The sequence below is a fragment of the Calypte anna genome, chromosome 1, assembly GCF_003957555.1.
Source record: "Calypte anna isolate BGI_N300 chromosome 1, bCalAnn1_v1.p, whole genome shotgun sequence".
Classification (NCBI taxonomy): domain Eukaryota; kingdom Metazoa; phylum Chordata; class Aves; order Apodiformes; family Trochilidae; genus Calypte; species Calypte anna.
In genome coordinates this window covers 115,774,467-115,783,714 of record NC_044244.1, presented here as the reverse complement: position 1 = coordinate 115,783,714, position 9,248 = coordinate 115,774,467, and positions in this window count along the sequence as shown.

Genomic DNA, 9,248 nt, shown 5'->3' with positions numbered 1-9,248 from the left:
TCTTGTTTTTACCCTTCTGATTCTCTCCCCGACTCACTGAGATGGGGAAGTGAATGCGTGAAGGCAGGGCCCTATCTTCTGTCTGGGGTCGACCCATCTCAATTACAAACAGATGAGATACAAATCTCATAAAGAAAGCTGTTGACTGGTACCTTTTGTAATAAGAGATGTGTCATTACACATCATGATTAGCAGTGTTGTTATTTCCTTTCCATGTAGCCCATCCCATCTAGACTGTAAAAACAATACAACCAAAACAAATTAATTTTTTTTATTACTATCTAGATCAATTTTGTCATGTATAAACTAGCAAAGAAAAAAACAACAACAAAAAACCCCCCACATCCACACAGAATTCATCCTGCTAAAGAAGATGGCATTGTAAAATATATTAAAGAATTAAAAAATTTAGATTATGAATGAGTACTGAAGGTCATTTCAATTAAATATTATGCTTAAGGTCAAATCAGCCTTCTTCTTGCCTAATAGATCTTGTAATTATGGATTTCCTGTTCTCCTGTGGGTAGGATCCCTCAAAGACTTTATTTCCAAGTAAACAGATTTGGTTACTTATCTGGGATGGTGGTATGTTACAATATTCACCATATTACGAGGTACAATATTCCATGAGATGCCAGTCCAAAAGACTCATATTAAAACTTATCAAAAACAAAGTTCTAAGAAATGTGATTAATGTATTTTTTAAACAATGCAAAATATAGATGGAATAAAGCAAAATATTTCAATTAAAATTCAATTAATGTGGTATAAATTTGTTTTTATTTTCCATATACAGTCTCTTTTGATCAGTAAATTGAATTTTAAAATATATTTTTTAATTGTCAGAAACTTGATTTTCTATAACAAGATATTACTAATGTAAAACTCTAAGCAAACCTTTATTCATATCTCTGACTATGGTGACATGGCAAACTTTAATTCTTCAAACAGTAAGACTTAATTTTTAGATTAGGAAATAACAGCCTTGCATTATGATTTAAGTTATATTTTTATGATTTTCAATCAAACTTCATACACATATATTTTTTTCCTGTGTATATATGTTCTCAGATTAGAATTAGGATGAGGAGTAGTCACAATCAGTAACTTAAACAACTTAATGTTAGGTAACATTACTTCTTGTATTACAAAATTTTATGTCAAGTAGAAAATGTTAGCAAATGTTTCGTTATTGAGTTCACACTCTGTTGAAGTTAAACACAAAAATTTGCTGAGTTCAATTAGTTTTTATGGACAGAATGTAGCAGCTTTTTTGATGTTCTTATATCAGTTTCTGTAATTTCTCTATCTCAGCTACGCTAAAAGGTAACAGTGTTTCTTGCTCTCACTTTGCCTCTAATCTGTATTTTAATTCATTGGGGTACTCTTTGATCAGTTGCTATTCTTTTTACAATAGTAGCATCTGGGCTTCTTTGATCATGCCAAATAGTTTTTATTCTGTATTGTACCCTTTAGAGAAATAATTAGAAACCAGAAGCAGACCTTACAACCTTCAAGAAAAGTTATCTCTGCACAATGGTAACAAAAAGATTTAGGATAGACATCAGGAAAAAAATTTTTCCTGTGAGGGTGGTGAGACACTGGCAGGGGTTGCCCAGGGAAGTTTTGGAGCCGCCTCCTCCCTGGCAGTGTTCAAGGCCAGGTTGGATGGGTCCTTGAACAACCTGGTCCTGTGGGAGGTGTCCCTGCCATGTAGGGGAGTTGAAACTAGGTGATCTTCCAGGTTCCTTCCAACCCAAATCATTCTATGATTCTAAGAATGGCTTACAGCTTCCTCCCTGATGTTCACCGATAGGCTATTATACGAGAATTTTTATCTCATCTTGTGAAGAAAAGTAGCTCTGCTTTCCTCATTTTATAAGCAGTGTCATAATCATTTCCCAAATGTCCATGGTTGCTTACAAGATTACTTTGGGGGAACCTGTGTTCCAATTCTCACAAGTTAGGAGCCTCTCATCAGAATCATTCACCTCTATTTAAAAATCCTTTGAGCCTGGAAAAGGACAGTCATAGAAAATAAGTCAGGGGTATTGATCTGAAAGCTTGTTTACAGAAGGACAGGAGCCATGGTTAAGCTGCTGACTGGGCTGCTTGTGTCTCTTGTGCTGTAATGTCAGTAGGAAATCTTGTCCCACATGGATACTGGGGACATAATCTGCAATCAAAGTGAACATCTCAATATCAACCAGCCAAAGGCAATGTCTCAAATTTTATAGGAAAATAGGAGTTATTTTAAATTGTTTCCATGTAGATGATATGTAGTTTTTCATAAGATTCAGAAATATGTTTTATACCATTGTTCTCTGGCAATTCCTCATCTACTTCTTACAAGTGCCTAACTACTATCCAATTTGTGTTTTTATTTTCTCTGGCTAAACACTGTTACAGTTTTCTTCCCTCCTTCAGCAATGACAGACTTAGTAACTAAGAGGGAAATCATCAGCAGCTACAACATAATTTAGGAACTATGTGGAGGTCATTTTTTTTCTTAGTAGCTGGGGCTATTTTTTCCAAGTCTTATAGTAAAAATGAAATATACAGCAACCTAGAAGCTTACACTGTAGTTAACAGGCTTAAGTTATACTGTAGTCTGAAGCAAAAGAAGCATTTAAAGCTCTGTAAAAAAATAGAAAAGAAAAACCAAGATGATACTCATCAGTAGTCAAATAGTATCTAGTTTGTTTTGGTTTTTTTTTAAGAGGCCAAATCTCAAAGCTTGTATGACTATAGTATAGGTTATGTTTATCTGGTTTTAAATGTTTTTCCTGAAACACTGGTTACTTCATACTGAATACAATACCAGAGTTTGCCCAGGCAACTCCAGTAACTTCTTTGGCAAAGAAATGTGAGAATTATCAAGAAGACTCTGGTTCCAGTTTAGCACTGGCATTTAGGGGGTGCTCTGTGACTCTAAGAACTGCCTGAGCAGCTAGGAGGCTGTAAAAAAGTACTTACCACTGTAGGGAACAAAGGCAGCAATGTCTGAAAGCTACGAAGACGTTAGCTACTATAAAGCAGAATTTACTGGCCTCTGATGATGTTTATGCTGCCCCATTATTTCTAGAGGGCCACTTCTAAGCTCATTCTGCTACTGAGACAGCTTTGTATGAACAGGAAGACACCCAGAACAGCCTAAGTACATTTTCATTGAAATAGATAACAAAAGCAACAAAGGTGCTTTTGCCAAGTTCACAGAGCAAGCCAGGGCAACTGAGTGGAGCCTCTCTTGTCCAACTGCTTCACAGCTGCTCTGGTCTCTGTAGGCATAATGGATCATGACTATAGGGGGCTGGGGTGGATTTTTCTGCTTTGTTAGAAAACCTAGACACCTATGCCATCACAAACATTGTTGGAAGACCATTGTAATTTCCTTATCCAGTGAGTTATAGCACAAGATGACCTGTGAGGACAGTCTCAGCTGTGCTGATTCTGTTCTTCCTTGCTGTGAAATGAAGAACCATCAGAAGCCATGGTTCAGCACAAGACAACATTATAAAATGTCCCAAGTGATCCTCTGTTAAGAAAACAGCTTCTATCCTAGCACATCTCCAGCAAACATAAGCAGGCCCATCTTCAGCCATAGGGCTGATCTAGGCCAGGGACTTCCCAGCCATGGTGTTTTGAACATTCCTAGTGCCCTTGAAGGTAGGACAAATGTAGGCCTGGTAGCAGTGATGCAACATCACCCACATCTTGGGACTTCTGTGTGTGGCCTTTTATGTGTCTCATGGAGTAACTGTGTTTGGATTTACTGTCCTTCAGCAATACCTGCTTGTTGTATGTGTGTGAAGAAACCTGTGTAGATGAATGCTACCAGCAGCAAGAGATGCTCAAGTAGCCAAGAACGTGCAGTTGTAAGGTAGATTGTCTTAAGTGAATGCGGTGAAGGAAGACAGAATAATTGTGCTGAGACGCTACAGGAGTAGAATATAGACATGGACAGTCAAAGAAAATGGGCCTGTATTAGGAATCCAAACATGGAAGACAAATGAGAATATACTGAGCTGGGCAAATGCAAAGCAGAAATCAATGATGAATAGTATGTGCTTGCATCTTTGGCCAAAGCCAACCTTCAAACCCTTCAATCTCATCTTTCATGAAAACAAATAATTGAGAATACCACAAGCATTGTCACTTCCCCAGTCTGGCTCCACATAGGGAATTAAAATTCTGAAAGCTATTATCTGGTTAGCTTGGATGGTATGGGCTTCACATTTGTAGATGACCTGTGTGAATGACAAGAAAACATCATGATGGAGTTGCTGTTTCCTTCTTTCTACCAGACTCAGTAAATAATGCACACACGTGCACAGACACACACACACCCTCACTCACTCAATCACTCAAGTAAGTCCAAATCATTACTGTAAAAGCATAAATTAAAAAATGAGGAAATGCTGGAATGAATGCTATTGTAGAACTTAGATTCACACTCTACATGTAAACATTCTGTTCAACAGCAAAGAGTGTGCACTCATAAAATTAATCATAATGTTGAGGAAATCATAAGTAAGTAGAATTAAGGTTTCATGGGCAGTCTTCTTTCAGACATATATACACACATAGCATTTTGCCATTGCAGTCAGCATAATTTTTGTTTGCTAATATAGCATGTATTAGTAAAGTAAATGCAGCATGAAGCTCTTTAGATAAAACTGCTTGCAAGACATGAAATATATTGAAAGGTATTGGAAAATGCATCAAACTTTTTTCTTTCCCAACTGCACATTTTTAAGTTATTTTCAGTTGGGTTTTTTCATTTTTTGGAGTCATCAAGATATTAAGTGCTAGCTTTAAAAGCATAATTTTTCAGACTAAGTCATGACAGCTAGAAAAAAATTACAAACTACTTTAGTGATACAGCATATTTTGTATGTGACTATGTCCACGATGGCAGCATATTCTGCTTATAATAATAAGTACATATAATAGGGGGAAATGTTGCTGTTCAAGCATACCTTTTGAACACACCATTGTATTAACTTATTAAAAGCTCTACAACATGTCTAAAATCTGTAATTCTTGAGCTGCCATGTAGTGAACAAATATTTTTAAAGTACAGTAACAAACCTACTTGCTGTACAGGATACATGCTGTATTTGAATTAAATCCACCTTCTCATAACTTTTTCTTCATGCATCACTTCTTCTCTCCCCACAGACGAAATGATCACATTTCACTCTCCCTGCACCTCAGTTGCTCCATCCTTGACTTTTCTAAAATGCTGGAATGGCATCTGAAGAAGCCTGCTGTTTTCTTGCTCTTTGGTATCAGTAGCAACAGAAATGAAACTTGCCTCAAGAATGGCAAGAATTGAGAGGTAATTACTTGCACACAAAATTAAATTAAATTTTATTTCCCATTTTAGAAGTATAGTTTCATGCTGTTTGCTGCCATTTTTTCCACTGTTGAATGATTATAGATTATTTTTCACTACTCAGCTACCTTTTATTTTAGATAGACACTGGTTGGTTGAAAGGAGAGTTAATTAAAATCTTCTTTTGATAAGAATAAAAGCCCAGCATGGCATAATAGTTGGTAATGCTAACTGCAAATTTGGTTATACTCAGTATAGCTCATCTGTCCTATCAGGCTGTAGTGCTCTGTAGTAATATAGTTTGTCTTTCACAAGACCCAAATAATATATGGTGGTAAAGCACACTCATTATCAATCAAGTGTGAACAAATTAAGGCTGAGACAGAGGAAGCTCAGTTTCAGGCTCATGTCAGCAAGACAGTTTAATTAGAAATGGAGCATAAGAGCAAGGCACCTAGAAGCAGAAAATTAAGCTCAGGCTGAAAACACCAGTCTGATGCTTCCTGCTATACTTAAATGTCCTATTCTCCCTTGGTGCCTGCTGATCATTATTGGAGCACAGATGGTGAAAATACATACTGTTCAAATTTACTATGTTCATTTACAAGGGTGTTAGTTAAGAAGATAGTGTTAATCTAAACATTAAAGCTTCGTTTATTCTCTTCTTCCTTTTTTTTTTCACTTTTCAACACTAAAATAAATAAACCTGAATTTGTAATTACCAAAACATTACATATAATTTCTAATCATAGGAGGTACATGATGGCTGGTTTGCAGTCTATTACAGAACAAAGGAGTTAAAATTACAAACTTTTGAAAATGTGTGTAGTTTCCTCAGTAATTCCTGATGTCCCCTTTAGAGACATTACAAGCATTGTTTAAATATATGATTATAGAATGTGATCTTTATTATATATTTATTATACATTTATTGTAGATGTGATCTTTACTTGATCATCTCAAACTACTCTTCACTGACAAGTCAAGTTTGCTGTTGCAAAATTCTCTTACTGAAAATGTTTGGTGATTCACTGTTTTCACGGATGCTAAAAGCTACAAAAGAGTTTTGTGGTCCAAGTTAACAATAGGAGTATAATATCTTTTTATTAATCATTCAGGAGATGGATAAGTGCTATATTAATAAATATTGCAGATGTTATTAAACATTAGGCCTAAAAAGACAGCATGAAGTAATCAAAATATAACTGTATCTTATTTTATAAAAGGAACCAGCAGAGCAGCTGGACACAAAGTAAAATAATATCCCATAAAAACAATGAGCAAAGGCTCCTGAACTTTCACTTTTGGACTTTCACTTAGCATACCATGGCCATATTTTCTTCAGTGATTAATACCAACAGAAAGCACTATTTGTATTTAAACTTAAACTGAGAATTAATTGAAGGCCCATGTATTTGAAATCCTCATTATATTAATCTCATTCTAAGTCTGTATTTTACCAGGTTGTAGACAAGCTTTTAACCCATGTTACATCTGATGAATTTATTGCCTCAATCTCTCTAATTTATTGCCTCATTCTCTCTCTGGTGTGTGGGTGTCTGTGTGCATGTGTACTCCTGTACCCTCTAATCAGCTTTTTGCATCTGTCTTTTCCTCTGTGTCATCTCCTGCAAACTGATAAGCTATTAATTGGAAAGTGTTAACTTAGGTTTGAATTCAATTATAGTCTTTCTGTTTCTACACTATATACTGACAAACATTTGACACCAATTCAGCTTTTGTCTTCCCCTTCAGAATTATCTTTTTTTCCCGCCTCAAACTGAATAAGGTTGTTTTTGGCTTTTTTGTCAGATCTTCCCCACTCTTCTCTTATCTATGTGTTTTTCTCATATGCTGTCCAAGTCATGTATATCCCATTTAATTTTTGCAGTCTTTTTACTATTTACAAAGTCTTTGCAAAGGTTTTTTAATAAAAATGGGAGACGTTCAAAAGACACATGTAAGAGAACATGATTTCTCATTTAATTCTTGCTATTGGTTGTACCATCTACTTTCCCTTGAACATTTACCATACCATAACAACATTGCAAACCAACCCTGAGCATGGGCTAATTGGCTGCAGAAACCTAATGGCACATAACTTGTTTTGGACTAGCATCATTTTACCTATTCCATTCCTTCTCCATTATTGGTATATTTACCTGTAAGAGAGCATCTTAACACATGGATGGGTGGTCCATCTAGTCCAGTGCCACGTCCTCAACAGTGCTTCATAAGAGCAGCTGACGTAAGAGGAGTACAGAAGAATGCAAAGATGCAGCCACACTTTCATATAACCTGGCAGCTTGTACCTCATAGGTGAGGCAGTTGTGGTTCTTTGTGTGGATGAGCAAGTCTCTCCTGAGAAATTTTTCAGGGGTCCTTTTACTGTGCATCTATAATCCTCCTGATATGCAAGACATGCTGGGTAAGATGTTCCACAGGTTACTTATGCAAAGTGTGAATTTTTTTGTTTGTTTCTAGAGGATCTCCAATGTAATTCAGTCGACTTCCCCAGTTTCAGTATTATAAAGCCAGTTTGTATTAAATACACAACTGCATAGTTGCTTTCTCCTAGTCAGTCACATTTTTATGACTCTCCCTTGTATCTCTCACAAATATTATTTCTTCAAGTTGCAGAGCTCTTAATCCTAACTCAAGTAAGTTGCCTCTTGCTCTACCTCTCTAGCCATTCTCCATGTATTTTCAGACTCTAATGTCTCTGTTTTCTTGCTTGACAGATGCAGGCACATGAAAGATTTTTGCAGCAGATTAATGATATTTTTATTTTGTTCCTCAGAGCTTTGCTAATAATCTTAGATGTCTTTAGAGTACAGAGAAATGAATGAAAGCCAAATGCAGATAATCTGTGAACCAAACAGAGCTCTGAATTTGGCTTACTGCATGTAAAAACTAATGCATGCAATTAATTTGTAATAATTTGTAATAAAGAACTAACTATATGACATTTTGAAATTTAGAAAACCTATCAGAGCTATGGACTGCTCTCATGTTTCCTCTTCTTTAATTGAAAATATCCACAACCTTAGCCACTTTCATCCTTCAGACTAATTTAAATATTCTGCAAACTACAATGGCAAACCCATGAGTTGCTGAGAAGTAAACCTGCAGAAACAGAGATATTGATTAATCATGTGGAGCAGATCAATGGAGGCTTAGTACACACTCGTGCACAGTTGTTACAGCAGAACTCAAGATTTACCCAGGCTACATGGCAAAGCAGCTCAGTGTTGGCAAATGGATGTAAATAAATCCATTTCAGCAGAAGTGCTGACTCACAGACATTACACACCATATTATGTCAACACTATCAGTACCACATTTTTCATTGTTTCCTACATTCTTCCCTAATGGGTAGGATATTCACTTGTAAGCCAAGGATGATGAGCTGCCAAATCAGATTTGCAACTTTTACCACAGTTAATCAAAGGGAGACTCTGGGCCCATGGGAAGCTCCACAGATTCTCCTTCAAATGCACCATGCTTTGAAGATAGATTGCATTTCATCATTCAAATAATCCTGGTGTTTTTGATAAACAGAAGCTTTGTTCTGTATTCTCTGTGTCTTGTGTCCTTCCTTTCTCAGTCTCATGAGCAGCAGCTGAGAGAAAAGAGGTCACTGAATCCCTTTAATTACAGAACCGGAACTGCACTGCTTTCATACTCCCAAAATAGCAAAGCTTACATAAAAACATTAACAGCATGAAGTTATATAATATTGGAAACAGCTAGCATGACAAAGATGCCATAAAGGTAAACAAAAACTGCATTTAGACAACTTTACATAAAGGCAAAATGTTTGACTGCAGACAATTCAGTAATTAGCAAGAGAACCAACCTCTCTCTTACTGGTAATGTTGCCTCAAAATCAAACCTCTTGGAAACAGGC